The sequence below is a fragment of the Bombus affinis genome, unplaced genomic scaffold (assembly GCF_024516045.1).
Source record: "Bombus affinis isolate iyBomAffi1 unplaced genomic scaffold, iyBomAffi1.2 ctg00000075.1, whole genome shotgun sequence".
NCBI classification, from domain to species: Eukaryota; Metazoa; Arthropoda; class Insecta; order Hymenoptera; family Apidae; genus Bombus; species Bombus affinis.
This window is the reverse complement of record NW_026108825.1, coordinates 444243-464346: the sequence shown is the minus strand read 5'-3', so window position 1 is coordinate 464346 and position 20104 is coordinate 444243. Positions and strand designations below refer to the sequence as shown.

Here is a 20104-nt window from a genome sequence, read left to right as displayed (position 1 = left end):
TGTAATCGTACGCAATATATTGCGGTGTATAGAATGAAAGTACAAAACAGGATTAAAGTTCAAGTACGAAAATACGTACGACGACCTGTCTGTAACGTTATAATTAACTCGTTGTTTACAATATAAAAAATTGAAATGGAGTAAGAATTATCGAATTGTCTGAGTTCACGAAATTCGACATGGCGATAGAAATATGCGTTATCGCGTGTTGTTTCGAATCGGCATGCCCTTGTGCCTAATAATCGAAGGTCGAAAAGCGATAAAGGTCATTACATTTGGACTAATTTAACGAATCTCTGAGTAGATTTTTTACCATAAGCAAAAGCACGTACGCCACGAAACGATTTCGTCGTTCGCGATATCTGTCTTCATTTTTATTTGCGTGTCTGTTTTTCTCGACTTAACGCGTGTCAACAAAATAATTACGAATTAGACCCCTTGATCCGTGGATAAAAGAGCTTCGATGCACGTTTATAGACTATACAAACGAATCGCACGTTTCGCTTTGAAAAATAAAACGTATTGAAAACGGAAGTTTTTCAACCCAAACAATCGGATTATATACCGATGTATGTATATTGTTTTATAATTCAAAGTGCAGCTTCGAGTGTCGTATTTACCAAACTGTTGCACGCGATACACGATCAATACCGATCATTCGCGTATACCGAACGATGTACTATCACCTATCGAGAATCCCCATGAAACCAGCTTTAACCGTTGGTACGTTGACCTGAAACGTGTCGTCACTCGATTTATTATTCAAGCGTTGAATTGTAACAACGCATGTACTCTCGCCACGCTACGGCTACCAACGTATGCGTGAATACTAAATTATTCCATGGAATATCGTGTCGATAATATTTATTTATCTATGAACAAATGGCAATGAAATTTGTAACGTCAGAATACAGTAATTAATTATGAAAATTGCGTTACGTCTTCGCGAAGATTCATCACGGTCATTTCCATATGCTGTCATGCGCAGGATAAGAACAAGCTCAGTGGCAGAAAATCAATAATCGGTCTTGTGGAGAAAACCATTTTGTTGCATTGGAACATGCGCTGTAACGTCAGCTACCACTACATCGCATTTCACCAAATTTGCCAAAGAATTTCGTTAAAAAAAAAAAAAAAAAGGAAAAAGAAAAATTGAACTGACAGCTACTTGAACTAGATAAAACAAAATAATTTCTGGAACTCATCGTACTCGAAAACTCTTGTCAGAATTTTACGATAGAGAGGAGCTTAAATTATTGAAGCTTTATAAAATTCGAAAGCACTTGAGTTTGATAAGATGAGATACTCGTGGGACCTGGTACGATCGTTTAGTTACTGAGATATAGAAAAAAGAAACGAAACTTTTGATAAGAAACCACCGTGCTCTGAATGAAAACAACAAGTTTATCAATTTTAAGTTATTTGTTACATGCTGAATTTTCATTCGTCGCACGCGTTTCGAACATACGACACGGATATCTATTTAAATCGTGTTTTATTTATAGTCACCACTCCTATTACAAGTGGAGATCACAGATTCGTGAAACCGTGGCCTGGTTTCGTGGTAATTTCGGTGTAATAGCTAAAGATCTAGCTGACACGAATCGAGAAATTCAAAGAGAACGAGCGAAAAAGCGTAATGCGTTTCAATGAGAAAAACAAACGATGAAAAAAGCCATTATTTCATCCGGTATTTCCGCAGGTGGCATTTTTTAATTTCGTTTGCATATTGCATTTCCATGCAATTTTTTATGACGACTGTTGCATTGCATAACGCACAGTAATCCGATGCTTTCGTTTTCGATAGATAAGAAATAAATAACGTTTCCCATCGAATGTTTCGCAACCTGATTACCGATTGAATTGCTATTCAATAACATCGTCACCTATCGAATATATCGAACATGTTGTGATTGTACGAGTAAATAATATCAATTAGATGAAACTCATATTACTAGTGTTCCATTTAATCGATTTACCTTGGCGCTGTTCTTCGACGCTTGGTGCCATCGTATCAGCGCACGGCGCAGTCTCCTTTTGTATAGTCGACGTATTGATCGCGTTCACCGCTTGTGTTACGATCGATTTGTTCGTTTCTTCTTGGAAAAAGCCGGCTTGCAGTGCAAGTTTCCTCACGGCCAGACAGTAACCCAGAATCGGTGCCGCCAACAGGTCGAGACAAGCGGCAACCCAGGGCATAACCCGACGGTGAACTATTCAAATTAGGGTCTTTGGTTTCCCTTCAGGAAAACACAAGTCATCAGGTAGACCAGTCGAGAAGTCGATAATTACAGGAAGAGAATGAAAGTGATCCTGGTAACGCTTTTGCTTGAAATATCCAGCAAACAAGAGCCCTCTATTTGTATAAAATACTCGGAAACAGTGGTCTATTGCTAGTCTCCTTTTTACCCGTTTTGCTGCTCAATCTTCGACTAGAGTCCTTCCGAAAAATGATCGCTACTTGTGTGCCGTATTATGGACAACAGGTCCTCCCTCATTCCAATTTGCTTGATCCTCACCTCTGGAGCCAGTTTGCGTGCTTCTTTGCCTATGCTCGAAGAAAAGCCCAGTTCTCCGATTTTGTCCTCTTCTTTGGTTAAATCTTCTTTTACCCTCGATTCACTTGATTGTTTGATCGTCGACGATCTATCTATCACGTTACGATGTACCTTTATAAATATTGTCGATACAGACGTTGCCCGACTCTGCGCACGCGCTGCCACAAGTATATCCTAGTAGTTTACATAGTCACGGTGCTGCCTCACCGTTTTCCAGCACACTGGTGTTCCCTTCTCGCCACCACTTCAACTCTGCTTTGGTTATGTATATTTATATGTAAGGTATTCCTTACCCTTTTTAGCTCCTTTTCTCTCCCTTTACCGCTCACGACAACGTGGTTTCACACGGACAATCTGTGGAGTTGCCTCTGCAGAATCAGTTCTCGTACAACCGGTTTACCAGATTAATTTTATCCACCAAAGACCTTCGAATATAACTGCCGACTCTCTATTGTCTGATTCTAATCTCTGCGTTTGTTGATGTTTTGTTCACTGTATGTTGCGTGCAAATCCGCCTAACGTTCTGTAACTGAAGTTATACGAAAGTGTTTAAAAGTCAAAGTGAAAACGAAGTAAAATTGTGAAGTGAAAACGGTCGTCTCTAGTCAGATCGAGGTGGTACTAGCGACTGATATTCCCCCATTTGCTGCAGCTTTTAGCAACATCGATCCGGACCTGGTAGGCTCCCTCTGTTGAAACTGGCCAATCAACGATTCGCTTACCCCACTACTAGTATACAGCAATCATATTGGGGACACGTCGAATGTATTTACGTTTGAGGACAAAACGTCGATATTTACTGGGCCACTGCAACCTTAGACAATGCGACTTTTTACATAATATTTTACAAATCTGCGTGAAAATATCAACAGCGGTCATGGAGGAATCTGGTAGAATCTTTATTATATAACATCGTACAATGTCTAAACTATAATTTCGACAGACGCGAGCTACGTTCCACCAAATTCGAATCACCGTTATAGTGCTCTTTACGTTTATTTTGGTCGATTAACTATAATCGCTTTACTTAGACATTATTATAGACATTACTTAGACATTGTATTATAAAAACTAGTCTAATTTGGACCATTAACGTATTAATTCTTGAAACGATGACAACATAGAATTTCGTTCTTAAGTGTACAATTGTACACGCCTTCAGTTCACACGAACTGATACCAGAATCATTCTTTCCTCTCGTTCCATCATTGGACCTTATGCCTCATAAATTGTTACCGTAACGTATCACGTAATTCATAATTGCACGGCTTAAGCATTTTACTCTTGCTTCCTGGGTAACAGTTTCGACGTCACCCAAGTATTATTTATTGCAGGCAATAGATTAGATAATACATGATTCGGACTGAAAACAGGATTGCAATAACAAATGATAATTATTTACAATCTACTTGGATGAAAAGATGCAAGCTTTGAATATCATTTCTTTTGCAATTATGCGACGATTGAAATAATATTTGCTTTGATCGGTATCTAACGTTCACAAATCGACCTTCTCATTTTTCTTCGTTCGTTAACCGACCAAAGTCCACGTTTGTTTCTTCTATTTCTCCGATGATATTTAGCGAACATGAGCGGTCAGACTCGTGTACTTCACATTCAGCGTCATTTAATTCAGTCGGTGAATGGTAACGCGTTATTACCCTGTGAAATTGCAGCAGGTACAGTCTAATACGGCATAAATTATGGAAATAGTTCGCACACTGATGTGGATTTGAATCATACGATTTCTTAGTATTGATTCTCTAAGTTTGATTATAATGTATGTTTATTGCTGCGTCTAGTTTATTGAAAAGTACACATTTTTATGTGACAGAAGATCTGTAATCATACGATTTGCGTAATTATCGGAGAAATGAATCAGAGTATCTTGTGATTTATATAGATAGCTAAAATTAAGGCAGTCGTTATCGTTGTATATGAAAAATATTATTATCTGTTAGGGGATGATGAATGATTTGAATGAATTCGTGGAAGATCTAAATTAGTCGAGGAAACATTGGCTTTGGAACAATTTTCCTATATTGTCTTGTTGCCAAATAAAACGTGCATTGTACAGGTTGGAAATTTTTCCTGAAATTAATGATAGTTTTGTCTCAAACTTTTTTTTAAACCTAGTATAATGCAATATTTTCTACAGTTGCATAAACGTGACATTTGGTACACGTGATTCACGCATACTTTCCGCCGACGCGAGTTTAGTCTGTGTTGCAATTTTTTGCAGTAATACAACACTTGTTCGAGGCTGTGAGTTAGCATAGCTTTTGCTGAATACTTATCGTCTACAAACAAGAAAGATTTTTGCACACGTCAAATACGTCCGTGACTTTCATCACGATATGGAAGATTCCGACTTTTCTTTGCATACGCAAAACGATATCAGAATATTAAAATCCACGAATTTCCTTACACGTGATAAACGTGTGCCTCGAACGGCGCGTGATAAAATGATGATAGAGGTCATGAACGATCGAGGGTAGCATGAAATGAACTCTAAGTTCTATAACTAAATCGGCACACATGAATCGTTAACGTAACTCAATTGAGAAGAGAGCGTCGAATCGTCTAGAAACACTCGTACTCCTGTTCCAAAAGCGTTAGTGCCAAGAAGGTGCGCTTTGTCGTTCAATTATTATAAATAGAATAATGCTCCCAACCATCCGTTGTATTATCGCGTTGTTAAGTTACTTGTAAAGTCTACCGATTCTTTCGAATATCGTTTTAAGGCTCTTAGTTTCCATATAGTACTATTTTTGCAAGCATTTGTAAAACGTTATCGATGAAATCCAAGATTATCTTATTTTTGGAATCTCGAGCGATATTTAAATCGCTCGAGATTACTCTAAATATATTTTGACATAGTAAAAATAAATTTTAATTCAAATTTCCCGCATAACGCCACTTTTTTAATTGCTAGTTTCCATCTGAACACGGAAGATGGCAGGACGGTTCCTAATCAATACAAATTGATTGTTTGATGCGTATGAAGCTGTTTTACCTTTCCCTACGATAGTGGCGCTGCGTGATATTCTCAATGTTATCATTCATCATATCGATATAATGTGGCGTTTACACTTTGGACACTTTTTGAAGCGACTGTGTTGTGTTTGAATGCGATCTGCGATTTAAACGAAGAAAGATTTCTTGCAAAAGGTACACAATATCATCATATTTTTGTTTGTATTATTCTTTTATACTGAACTTTTCCCCTGCATAGAAATGAAGAATTTGTAGGTTATGTTATTTATTGTATTTACATATATCGCGTAGTATGAAAAATATATAAATCATATGTATATGTTTTTACTTGTATGTTGGAATACATTACTTAATTTTTGTTTAAACATTGTTACAGTTGGTTGGGCGTCGTGGCAAAATGTTCAAGGCTTCGGAGAACCTCCTACAGTAAAGTCACAAATTTTGAACCTTATTAGGTCCATACGAACGGTGGCATGAAGTAATTACATACAAATTATTTTAATTCGTTTGATAATAAATTTAAATATAACACAAATATGTTGTTTGTTGCAGTTCCATTGATATTCCTAAATATCGTAACAATAATTGTGAATAATTGGTGCTTGGGTGAAAGAAACGATTGATGGTGTAAATAAAAGGACAATGAGCTGTGAAAAGTGATGTACATAAACGCAAAATTACATTCTTTTATTTTTACTTTTGTATCGAAGAGTAAAGTATTTTTTATTATATCGTGTTTCAGCATATTTTTGTACTGCAAGTATTTTAAAAGATAGCAGTATTTATATATGTTGTTTCTACCTATATCACTTCTTATTTATTTTTATATTATTTTATAAGCTTCCAATTGTTTAATTATGTTGGATACGTTTTACATATTTTTCTAATCATCGTAGTGAAGACAAAAAATTCTTCATACGATAATGCAGTAATACACAACAAACCTTTTATCATATCAAAATACATATATTTCCATATATACTTAAATATTTATCTAAAATATCATGCATCATTTCGAACTTTTTAGAATATTTCTTTCCACATTATCTAGCAGTTCCTGTTCCATCTGCACTAAACATCTGCTTTTTCCTACACTAAACAGCATCTACTTACTTCATTTTGCCAATGTCTACAAATAAACTTGAAACAACCGTCGAAATTCATATTGCAACATCAACTCTATAAAAGGAAGTTTGTCATGCGACATCAACATGTAACTGTAAGTTGCAATTTAGTTCCATTTTTTTTTATCGACGCCAACAATTGAAAATCTCATACTTCGTTAGGAGAATCGTCAAAGAATTGAATATCTTTTTACTTTTATTTTTTTTTTCGAAATTCTATTTACTCAAGACACGTGCTCGGAACTTGTTTCATTTTCTCAATTAGTCATTTACATTTTATTCTTGAAAATACGGGGAAATTCATGGTGAAGAGATATGGCGAACTTCCGCTACAGGACGTCTCTTTCCGTTAAGTGTCTTCGAATGTACTCTCTCACGGGTAATTTAAATCATAAATCAACAGACGAACGTACTGTAAATTATGTTCGACTTGGTGTGAGGTGTAAGTAGTTGGACAGGATGCTCATGTCTGTTTGTCTTCGTATCTTCATAGACGACGCGATGGCGCACGCGGGAAGCCAATGATTTTCTCGTAACTTTCTCCCCTTCTTCGCTTTCTCGGGGTGGAAGTAACATATATACATACACATCTCCGTGCAATCAATAAACAAGTGTCATGTTGACTTTGCATTCTGTCATTAGCTACCAACAACTCAATTTTTGTCACATTTCAGCAACGTGCAACAAATTTCCTAATTTCTTAACTTCTTATTGCCAACTTTAAAATCTTATATCTATCTTTAAAGGATCAATTTATTTTCCTCGAGTTATACCTTGAAATATAGATACATGTCTAAAATAGATTCACTAAACACGGAAAATCGCCACTGAAACGCACATTTGTTTACGTCCGCTTAATCATATATTCAAAACGATAAATAGAATGGTTTAACTATTTCAATTTCCTCCGTTAGATTTAATTTATAGTGTCCATTAATCTTGGACGCCTTCGCGGTCGATTGGAACGGAAATCGTGAGGCGATATAACGACTGGATCACTTCTGGCTGATCTCCTTCACCGTAATAGTCATAGAAGTGATAAACACGTTTGTGCAATCGAATCCCTGCCATTTACACAATTTCTGAGCACGTATGGGCCCATCAAAATTGCACCGCTTTTTTCTCTCGTGCAAGTTCCACAGTTGCAAGTACGACCTGCATTCCCTGGACTCTTTCGTGTAATGCTTGTCCAAGTTACATAACCGACCCTCATCAGAGAATCTCTCTTTCCTTCTTTTTTTAATTTTTTCTTGCGAATGGCTGAAGCTGCTCGATTAGCTGCGCTGATACACGGCAGTGCCTATTCCATTTTTCGTAGAATACAAACTTGTTGCGTAACCTTTCCAACTTGTATGCGCACGTGCGTGCTGAACAACGTGGAATGTATATGTGTGTTCACAAGATACCAGAAACCATTAGAACCGCTAAAGATATAATTTGAAGAAAAGAGGAAGAGGAAAGAGATATTCCTGGAACTTTCTTGATTTCTTCCGTTTTTCTTTGTTTTTCTTTTCAAAACCTGTGAGAGAATGTTGTGCAAGTTTGTTATCTATCGATCATAGTTGTTTATGCAACTCATCAACATGTTTATCGACGCAATTGAATAAATAGACTTGAATAAAAATGTAGAGATTTTCTTCGCTCATCAAATACTATATTATGATTACTGTATTTTAGGTATTTTCTATATTTATCTATTGTTACGTCCAGTGACTCAGAATCCATTCCCCGGTCGAGGCGGCCATTAGCTATGCAAATATAATTAGCTGGACCACAATAATCCTAAGGAACTATTATAAAACTAAACATTTATATTTTACCATTAGGGCCCTTAATTGTTATAAAATATATGCAAGTCGAGACGTTCCTTATGATTATTACTGCACAAGGTAAAAATGGGAAGGTCGGGGTTTTTTTCACGTTCAACGTTCCTTTCCACCCACAAGCGACCTCACTAGGCGACCAACACTCAGCAATAGTTTTCCTCTGCGATAACATCGTCACCGAACTTCACTGGTTTCTGCCTTCATTCGGAAAGTGAGGGAAATTGGCGTTACTGTTAATTGGTCAATTTCCATGTTGGTGGTTAGGGAAGGGTGCTAGTCGCCCTTAAAAGAAAGTTCGAGAAGAGGAAGCGTCGTTCGTGAGAAAATAGATTTCTCCTATTTTCTCGTAGTTGGGACGAGGACTGTTTGTCGGTTTGAAGGACTTTAGTTAAACAGATCTTAAGATTTATAGCAGGTCCTCGGGCTAGCTGAACATGTACTGTGGAGACGCGTCGACATCTGGTAATCATCTTACTCGAAGAATAGAGTCTGCGTGTGGCGAGCCACGGGACAGAAATCGTTGAAATGCTTACCGTCGTGCCCCGTCCTAAGTATTTCTTTTAAGGAGAGCTATAGAGTTACTTCATGCCTTTGTTAGACAAAACGTTCATCCCTTGACCGCGGCTACGTTCGGCGACTGGTTGTCGCCTCGAGCCCAAGCTCACTATCATAAACCTCGAACAATCGGAGCGACATTTGTTTAATCTAAATTACGACATTACGGTATTCCCGAGAATCCAAGGAGAGGTTCCGGTGTTTTTCCATCTCCGACATGTATATACATGAAAAAGAGTACTCGATAAATTTCGTCATTTGTTTAGCTATTTCATATTTTTCCTTTGAACAATCAGATGAATATGGAAGATGATAGTTTCACAGTGTATAAAGAAGTTGTTTGGTAGTGTTTGAGCAACGAAGAACATCCTATGAAAGGCTCCAAGCCTTTTCACGCAATATCTCCTCCACGTTTTTACTATTAACGCCTTCCGCTCTCTCGATAGTATTTTTTTTTTTTATTGTCCACGATATCTCGCCGACATCAAATATTTATTTTTCTTCTGTAATGTGTTACACGCTCTCTTGCGCAAAATCAGCTCGATTAAACACAACGACGTTAGCAGGAATACGGAGAAATATCCAGCTTGATGATTTAATTTAGCTGTAGCATAGCGTTCGCGACTTATTCTTCATTAAGGCGTGTTTAATTGCACCAGGCTCGCATTGTGTCCGAGACGCTGGCTGATTACTTAATTCTAGCACACGTTACTCAATTGCTAATTACCCGAGCCGCGGAACTCCTGGCGATCCTAAATCGAAATTGTTTCGAAAGCCACAAGAATTTCCTATTTCATGAGAATTTCCATATTATCGATTTAATCATACCGCTTTCAAACAGTGCAATAAGATCATCATAAAAGACAGACATTCCCATTGAACATTATGGATTTCATAAGGCAGGCACATCAGCTCTTCTAATGGAGGAAATTCTAGCACCTGACTTCAATAAGTCTGTTACGTGTACCGATTGCACAAACAACGAAATCTGAACACGCGTAAGCGATTTCACGAGGCGTATCGCGGCTCGTTGTTCAGCGTCTAAACGTTTCCATTGGCTACGGACTTACGTACGTCGAGTCACAGTTGAAAAATTTCCTGTAAATTTCTGATAACACGGAATACTATCTCGTCGAATTGATTTATAAAATTCGATTGACGTTAATAGTAGAAATTTTCTGATCGGTTATTATTTGTTTTTCAAAAATACATTATCCGAGATAAAATTGAAACCTCGAGACAAAATTTCTGTCAACACAAGATACTATTTCGTCGAATCGTCTGTAAAATTCTAATGACGTTCGTTAGAAATCTTCTAACTGATTATTATTTGCTTCTCAAAGGTACGACATTATTCGGTAATAATTCAAAATCAAGAGTACACTACGTGCGCACGTAGTAGAGTCTCGCTTATTGATAGCGCGCTTATTGATAATAATTCCTCTCTCATTTTCGATAATAGGCGAGAATAGGCAAAATTTAATTAGAATTATCGGAACTTTAATTATTGCACTTACGGAGTTTTATAACAATTATGGATTTTTATCTATTTTCAAGCTGAGCTAACGGTATATGTATAAGAGGATAACAAAGAGATGACGATATTCTTGCGCGCACTTTAACAAGCAACTTGAAACGACTTGGATACTATGGACCAACAGCGATCTAATGAGATTTTCGCTGCTTATACCTTCACGTACGCTATATAAAACCGCCATCAATAAAAATTCACGATTCACGGAAAGAAAGAGAATATAAAGGAGTGCATTTCTGCCGTGTGAAAAACGTTAACGGCGGTGCTGGGTGACCTCGTTAACCGAACACGTGGATTTTCGTGGTAATACCTTTTTCTATCGTGCCTGCATAATTCCACCGTAATGAGTGGCTTTGATGCTTATAATTCCACCGGTATCGCTTCCGATAGCAGAGTTTCCAGCTAACGATACTTCTCTTCGCTTTGACCAAATGTTTCATTCCATCATAATCCTTAACAAAGTCAATGTGGAAATTTCATCAGAGAAGAGAACCTTGAAATTTCTTAATTCCGTAGAAAACAGTATCAATTGTGCGTTACTAAATTCCTACGCGAATAGGTACAGTATCGTAGAAAATATGAGTAGGAGGAGCTTGAGTGAAACTTTGGTTGTTAATGGCATCGATAGTAGATGTGTCGCTATGTTTCCTTTGAGTTTAGTGTTGCAAAAGCACCAAGATTATAGGAATTTAGAGAGGATTATCCGGACAAAGACGACTATATAGAGACAGCCTTAACGTAGAGGAAGGAAATAATAATGACCCGAAAAATAATTATCATTAAATTAAAAATAAAGCAAACAAATTACATCTGTACTTAAAAACTATCTATTTATATCTTAAAAAGGTCTAGTATTTACCGCGTAACCGATAGTTAGACTAAAAAGAAAATTCATAATAATCACTACTCTTGTTGTTGTTACACGAGACAATCTCACCTTAAGATATTTAACCAATTTCATAGCAATAAAAATAATGGTTGGAACGAAAATGTCCTAAAGGATGTAACACAATTGAAGGATATTCAAAGGAATTGTGCGAGCATTTTATGCGGTTAATTTAATCAAGTAGGCGCCGACATAAATCCAGGCGAGCGCATTCTCGCGAATGTCGTGGAAAAAGGAATACTCTCGAGTATTTCAGGCACTATAGGCAAGGGTCTTTTGTGAGCTGCATAATAGTAAAAGCATACTTGATAATTGGCGTCCCTCGATCCACGAAAGACAATGCAAACTCGTGTTTACACACGAACATGTACACAATTCTTTGGCAAAGGAATTTAAGCAAATTTATGCCTGTAAATGATAGTTCACGCGAATTGACGATTCATCGCCTCTCGAGCGCAATTGATATCGTTCCAAGGTAGCCATTGTTGACTCGTTACATTCTCGAAATTTCTCTCCCGATTTTATCGCCTTAGCAATGTGTACGTTGGCAATAATGCACCTTTTTCCAAAAAAACATGTCGTTGGGGGCCAATTAATCTGACGTCATTCAGCTTTGAGACAATTTACGATAAGTGTAGTAGGTGAAATACAATTCAGTAGGGTCGTAAAGCGTTAAGCAAGGTCACTAATTGATCTAACTACAATTAAGGCCGTACGTAAGAGTCTGCCCCAGATTTTAAAAATTTATATCATCGCCAGTGGTTCAACGACGTGTCATAAAGTTGGAGTTTTCAATATAGAAATTACTCGAAAATATTATTCTGTTTTTAAATAAATAAACTTTTTGGAAATAGAATTTTGGGAACAGAAGTAGAACTGCAGAAATAGAAGCAGGATTTCATTCACTTGGACTCTATTTGTTGGAAGGAAGTTTTATTTAATATCCGACTAACTGAACTTTTGTCGATTGAATTCACTTATCTACTATTTTACCCACTCGAGATATTCAGAACGGATGAACACAAGGTGTAATGAAACTGTTCAAACTTTGAATCATCCCTTAAACTCGAAGTGTCTCGTTTAATTCGACAGAGAGCCGGTAAACCGATCTCCGGCCACTTTAATCATCCAACAATTTCACGCTGGGATTCGCTCGAACGCCGCTATCTTTCCCGGTTGACGCGAAATCTCATTCGAAGATGGAAGAACCTTCAACCGTGTGGAACAGCAGTTGTATTTTCGAGCTATCGCGGGGTGACGCAATCGCGAGGAAACACGTCAACGGGAGTCGTAAATTCCCGTTACGATCCTAATGATCGACGCCGCGAGTAGATCGATCCCCTGATTTCCGTTAAGATAATAGGGGTGGTTGAATTAATATAACTCCGTGATTGGTAGGGTTATGATCATATTTTTCTCCAACAGCTTCGTTTAATCACACACAATAGTAACGTCGTTGAGTCTGAAGATTGCCTGGATCTTGCTCAGATTCTGACTGCCAATCTGAGAGAGGAAGGCTCGTGGGTCGTAGTAGATGTGGCGATTGATCAGATCCAACTTTGACTGAATCGAATCAACAGGATCAACCGAAAGATTGAATGAGGAGACGTCGACTGCTTGACTCCGACTGTTTGACTTGGGTGGCTTGCACTGACGACTGACTCGAACGACTGACTGATTCGTACTACTCGAACGACTAACTCGTACTACTACGAACGACTGACTCGTACGTCTACCTGTGTCAATGACGATGGAGGTTTTGAACGAAGTAAGCTGATTCGTTGTTCGTACTTTCCGTTATGAACATGAGGACACAGATCCCCGTTACCATTAGCTAAGACGTTAACGGTTGAAGTTGGGATATGGAAGCATCCTAACGGCATGACTCGTGGGAAAACCCAGATGTTTCTAATCTCTAAATGCCTGATTTTCCTTGTCATATAATTAACAATTTTTCCCGTCATAACTACCAGCTTACTCCGTAATATTTAAGAACGTTCAATAAACCTAAGGACCTTTTAAGTACCCGCTATAAACCGAAAATGCTTGCAGGATTCAAGGTTTCTGCAAGCTAATGAGAATCGGTTTATGGTGGGCCTTAGTTTTATTGAGGGTTCTCTAATGACGTTTGGGTCTGGACGGTCAGACATTAAAGTACGTCGCGCGGACCTCTTCACGCGACGTAACATCCTCCCCCCGTTGAGAGAATCCCGATCAAAAGTCCATGGATGGTATCAGGGGGAACTTTCGTCTGCGTTCTCCGCTGTTCGTGGTTGTCCGGGTTCCTCCGATTCCGGTTGACAGGGTAGTGGAATCAATCGTTTGACGCCGCGATCCAGGATGCTCGTCGCTGTCTTCACCGTGGCTGTCCGTATAATTCCGTCGGCTCCTGGGTGGACCTTAATGACGCGGCCCAAGGGCCAATGCATAGGTGGAACGTTGTCTTCTCGGAGAATTACGATTGTGCCCTCACGAATGCCATGTTTGCCCTTGTACCATTTGCTACGGCTGGTTAATTCGTTGAGATATTCTCGGTGCCATCGACTCCAAAATTCCTGCTTAAGCTGATGGATACGTTGCCAGTTAGATAAGTGGCTTGGTTGGATTGTCCTAAGATCTCGTTCCCGAATGTTGGTAAATGTGTCGCCTAACAAAAAATGTCCGGGAGTGAGGACTGGGAGATCGTTAGGATCTGTTGAGATGGGAGTAAGTGGACGGGAATTCAACATCGCTTCGATCTCAATAACCAGAGTATTGAGATGCTCGAAGGTCAAGAGTTCCGTGCCAACGGTGCGAATAAGATGCCGTTTAAATGATTTCACCGCGGCTTCCCATAAACCGCCAAAATGTGGTGAATTCGGAGGGTTGAATGACCACTGTATCTGCCGATCGGTGAGGAAGGTCTGCACCCTTTCTTGATGGTCGTCGGATTGTAATAGGAGGTGAAGTTCTTTCAACTCCCTGTTTGCTCCGACGAAGTTAGTTCCGTTGTCCGAAAGGATGGTCGCACAATGTCCTCTCCGAGAGATAAACCGGCGGAGCGCGGCAAGGAATGCGTCGGTTGTCAGATCGCTCACTAATTCGATATGAACGGTTTTGGTAGCCAGGCATATGAATATGGCGACGTACACCTTTACCCTTCGGCGATTACGATCCCTTCTCTCCTTGACATAGAACGGGCCGCAATAATCAACCCCGATGTTCGTAAAGGGCCGCGACTCGGTGATCCGTGACTCCGGCAGGTCTCCCATCAGATATTCTACTGATGGTGGATTGGCTCGGCAACAACGGACGCAGTTCTTGATGGTGCGCCATACTTGGCTTCGGCCGTCGACAGGCCAATAACGTTGTCTAATAGTGTATAGTGTGGCCTGGGTTCCGGAATGATGGTTGCGTCGATGCTCCTGGTCGATAATGAGCTCAGTCACTGATGATTTTGGCAGAATGATCGGATGCCTTTGGTGGAAGGGCATCTGTGAGTTAGTGAGTCATCCTCCGACTCGTATTATCCCTTCATTGTCGAGGAAAGGATTTAGGCGTTGGAGTTTCCCTCCCACGGACGTGGTCCGATCTTTTTGTAGTGAGCGAATCTCCTTCGAAAAATGGATGTTTTGTAGGAGTCTAAGCAATCTATTTTCTGCCGAAATGAGCTCATCTACTGTTAGAGATACTGCCCGGCTTTGCTTCTGTCTCCATCGAAAGCAGCGAGCGACGACTCTGGTTAGTTTTGACCATGACGAGTATTTTTCTAATATCGTATGGTCGACTGGGTTCGCTGCCAGGCAGGGTGACCTCTGTTGCTCAGGAATTTCGCCCGACGTAGTTGGGTTCCATGTTGGCCAATGCTCTTCGTTTTGCTGGAGCCATTATGGTCCATTTTTCCAAATGGACGGGCGCAGGAACTCCTTGGGCGTCTGACCTCGTGAGATGAGGTCCGCTGGGTTGTCGGCGGTGGGTACATGACGCCAATCGGAGAGGTTAGTCTTGAGTTGGATCTCGGCTACTCGGTTCGCCACAAATGTTTTTAACATATGCGGCGAGGTTTTGATCCACTGGAGCACGATGGTGGAATCAGTCCAGTATACGATCCGAGAGATCTCGATCGTCAGGGCTTTCTGGATTGATGCGATCAGGGTAGCCAGACGGAGTGCTCCGCTCAGTTCGAGTCGTGGGATCGTCTGTGTTTTGAGCGGAGCGACCTTTGACTTCGCGGTGAGTAGATGGGATTGGATGGAGCCGTCGGAACTAATGGTGCGGAGATAGACGCAGGCTCCGTAAGCCTTCTCGCTGGCATCGCAAAACCCGTGGAGTTCCATCCTAGTCGTTGCTGGTATTACAGCTTTTCGTGGAAACCGGACGTTGTTTATCAACGCTAATTGGGTGTAGTACCGGCTCCATTCCGTATGCAAATCCGCGGGAAGTGATTCATCCCAGTTGATCTTTAATGACCATATATGTTGCAAAATAATCTTTGCTCGAATTATCACTGGAGCTAGCAATCCTAATGGATCATAAATTCTGGCGATCACCGAACTTATTGATCGCTTTGTAACGCGTGGGAGATCAGCTAGGGTATCGACCGAATAGAGGATTGAATCAACTTGGGACTCCCAAAAAACCCCGAGGGTTTTTAGGGTCTGAGACTCACCTAATTGTAGCTTCCGGCATTTGTCTTGTTCGGATAGCCCCTTCAGTACGTCCGAATCGTTGGACGCCCTTCCTCTAATATTGAAGCCGCCTGATTGCAGAAGGTCGGTGAGCTCCTTCCGAATCGACAGTACCTCTTCCTTCGTATCAGCTCCGGTGAGGGCGTCGTCTACGTAGAAGTCTCGCTTTAATACCAGTGATGCTCGCGGGAATTGGTGTCCCTCGTCGTCTGCCAATTGTTTGAGACACCGTATGGCCAAGTATGGAGCGGCTGACAACCCAAACGTCACGGTGTTAAGTTGATAGGAGTCGATCTCACCGTCGGAATTGCGCCACAGAATTTGTTGATATTTCCTATCTTCTGGGCGTATCAATATCTGGCGATACATTTTTTCAATATCGCCAGTTAGAACATACTGGTGAGACCGGAATCTAAGTAGGATGTCGAATAGATCCTCCTGCAACTTTGGTCCGGTGAGCAAAGTATCGTTTAGCAATACTCCAGTGTTGCTTGCCGCTGATCCATCGAACACAACCCGGAGCTTAGTGGTGTCGCTTGATTCCTTGATCACGCTGTGATGTGGCAGATGATACTCGTGATTAGCGAGGTGACCAGGGTCGATCTTCGTCGCGTGACCCAAGTCTATGTACTCTTGGATCACATTACTGTACGCGATTTCGTATGAGTTATCGCGTTGGAATCGGCGGTGGAGTGATGCGAGTCGTCTCATCGCTAGTGCCTTGGTTGATCCAAGGGATGGGAGCTGGCTGTGAAATGGAAGGGCGACAATGTATCGTCCTTCGCTGGTGCGTCGGACGTGATCTCGGAAGTGTTTTTCGCATCGTCGCTCTGCCTCTGAGAGATGTTGAATCGGGGGTCCTTCGTCGATTTCCCAAAACCGCGCGAGATCAGCTTGCAGAGCCGTTGTGGAGGCGTGGAATGCATTTGTCGCGATTTGGTAAGTTGGACTCCCCCCGATTACCCAGCCGAATCGGGTTTTCTGTAAACGCAGTTCCGGCTCGTCTGGTCGCGTCAGATTAATCTGTCCGACGCACATCGAAGCAAGTGTCGTACCTGAACTCAGTAAGACATCGATCGGACCTGGCACATGAAATCGTGGATCGGCCAGATTGATATTCTTTGGTATTTCCAATGTCGAGCGATCGATGTGTTGACTTGGGATCAGGGTCGAGATAGCCGGAATGACGAGGAACGTTATTGTACGTTCATAGCTGCCGTCGGTTGACGTGATCGTAGCCGTTATGTATCGCCTTGCCGTCGTCGTTAAAGTATCGAGAACCCCAATTGGGACCGAACACTTCTTTTGTTTTATTCCAAGGGAATCGGCTAGTCTTCTAGTAATGAAGTTCATGCTGGATCCAGTATCGAGCAACGCACGGCAACGAATAGGTTGCCGTTTGTCGGTCAGCATGTTAACTTGTGCTGTAATTACTAGGTCATTGCACAATAATTTGGGATCTGATGGTCGGGTTTGATCGGTCCTTGTTGGGGTTCGGCGTGCCTGGCGTCAATTGTGCGTCTGTCTCGGACTGGTTGATGGACTTGAAGTCCGTGAAGTCCTTGGGTTGTGCTTCCTTGCGACCTTCCGAGTCTTTGACGGGGATGTCGATGATCTCCTGCTGGAAGGGGAGGAACCTTGATCTGAATTGGAGGAAGTCGACCTTACCTTTTGCCTGTCCCGATGTAGCATTGTATGATGGCGACCTCCACACACCCTACAAGACCCGGCATGACAATCCCGAGTTGTGTGTCCCGCACTCAGGCAGTTCAGACACAGGAGTGCACTTTTGACCTCCTTCAAGCGTTCACTGACGCTTTTGGCTCTGAAGGCGTCGCAATGCCAAATGGAGTGTTGGCCCTTGCAAGAATGGCAGGAATTCTTGACCCGGGATGCGGTGAATGTCTGTCCTCGTGTCTTACGCTGTCGGATTCTTTTGGATTGGTCCGGTGTTTTAATTTGTTTGATATCGGAAGGTGAGATGCCTGTGAGCGCTAGATTCTCGAGGTAATCTAGCAAATCGGTGTATTGAGGCACCTCCTTGTTGGTCAAGGTTAGCTCCCATTGTTGCCTGACGTAATCGGGTAGTTTGGAGCTGATGAGATTAAGAATGAGGCTATTCGGATGTACGGTTTGTCCCAAACTGCTTAGTGCGTCGAGGTTCTGTCTTACGACATTGGCCAAGTCTCTTAGGGCCATTGGAGAACAATGCGTCAGCTTTGAGTAGTCAATGATTGCAAATCCATGGCATGACACGATGCGTCGCGGACAATCGTACCTCTGCTTGAGAAGGCTCAGCGCCTTCGGATAGTTCTCCTCATGGAAAACTAGAGAATTCACACAACTCGCGGCTTCCCCTACTAAGGAAGCCCGCACATAATGGAATTTTTGTAAGGTGGTTAGGTGAGAGTTCATGTCGATAGTCGAGTTGAATGTGTTAAAAAATGCGTTCCAATTTTCGAATTTCCCGTCGAATGCTGGTAGCCGCATTTCTGGTAAATGCATTTTCGCTTCGGGAAAATCGGTGCCCTTTGATGGCGGCGGGATTGAAGATGGCTTTCCTTCCCGGAGATGCTGTATTCTCTCGTCCAGGGAACTGTACTGTTCCGACGCTACGCGTTCCTGAACGATATCCTCGTCCTCGATGTCGTCCAACTCGTCCTGGAGTGATAGGAATCGTTTCCACCCGGTTCTGAGTAGGGCTTGAGATGATCTCAAATATGCAAGATCTTGCATGCCTGACTGTTCGTATCTATCGATGCGGTCCCTTATAGTCGTTAACGTGCCTTCGAACAACTTATCACGTCGTTTCCTCAAGTTGTTGATCTTAGCTGGGGTCGGCATGATTCGGGATGTGGATCGACTTGAAATCTTCTTAAATTGATTACTCAGTTACGTCGGGACGCTGCCTGGTTGCGTGCCTCGACCAGTGTGTATATCTTTTGAAGGTGTTGCTCCTGACGTCGCTGACCTTAATGCAGTGATACACTTCCGCTGTTGGATTCAAAGGGAACACGTGGCACTGTGTGTGGACACTTACTTGACACTGGCACGTGATCCGGCTCGAAGGACCATGTATTTTCGAGCTATCGCGGGGAGACGCAATCGCGAGGAAACACGTCAACGGGAGTCGTAAATTCCCGTTACGATTCTAATGATCGACGCCGCGAGTAGATCGATCCCCTGATTTCCGTTAAGATAATAGGGGTGGTTGAATTAATATAACTCCGTGATTGGTAGGGTTATGATTATATTTTTCTCCAACAGCTTCGTTTAATCACACACAATAGTAACGTCGTTGAGTCTGAAGATTGCCTGGATCTTGCTCAGATTCTGACTGCCAATCTGAGAGAGGAAGGCTCGTGGGTCGTAGTAGATGTGGCGATTGATCAGATCCAACTTTGACTGAATCGAATCAACAGGATCAACCGAAAGACTGAATGAGGAGACGTCGACTGCTTGACTCCGACTGTTTGACTTGGGTGGCTTGCACTGACGACTGACTCGAACGACTGACTGATTCGTACTACTCGAACGACTAACTCGTACTACTACGAACGACTGACTCGTACGTCTACCTGTGTCAATGACGATGGAGGTTTTGAACGAAGTAAGCTGATTCGTTGTTCGTACTTTCCGTTATGAACATGAGGACACAGATCCCCGTTACCATTAGCTAAGACGTTAACGGTTGAAGTTGGGATATGGAAGCATCCTAACGGCATGACTCGTGGGAAAACCCAGATGTTTCTAATCTCTAAATGCCTGATTTTCCCTGTCATATAATTAACAATTTTTCCCGTCATAACTACCAGCTTACTCCGTAATATTTAAGAACGTTCAATAAACCTAAGGACCTTTTAAGTACCCGCTATAAACCGAAAATGCTTGCAGGATTCAAGGTTTCTGCAAGCTAATGAGAATCGGTTTATGGTGGGCCTTAGTTTTATTGAGGGT

At 41.4% G+C, this 20104-nt stretch overlaps 1 protein-coding gene across 4 annotated transcripts in view; it reads left to right on the top strand.

The window, feature by feature from the left end:
• The window catches only part of LOC126927110 (uncharacterized), a 332444-nt gene that overhangs the window by 226689 nt on the left and 85651 nt on the right, over window positions 1-20104 (top strand). Inside the window, exons 3-5 of one of the 4 annotated variants that reach the window (XM_050743444.1) lie at window positions 5494-5729; window positions 5932-6033; window positions 6108-6216. The exons of 2 other annotated variants lie outside the window; for them this stretch is intronic. The gene's annotated coding sequence lies outside the window, so the exon portion shown is untranslated. The remainder of the gene's footprint in view (window positions 1-5493; window positions 5730-5931; window positions 6034-6107; window positions 6217-20104) is intronic. One more of the 4 variants, XM_050743445.1, reaches the window with a different exon arrangement.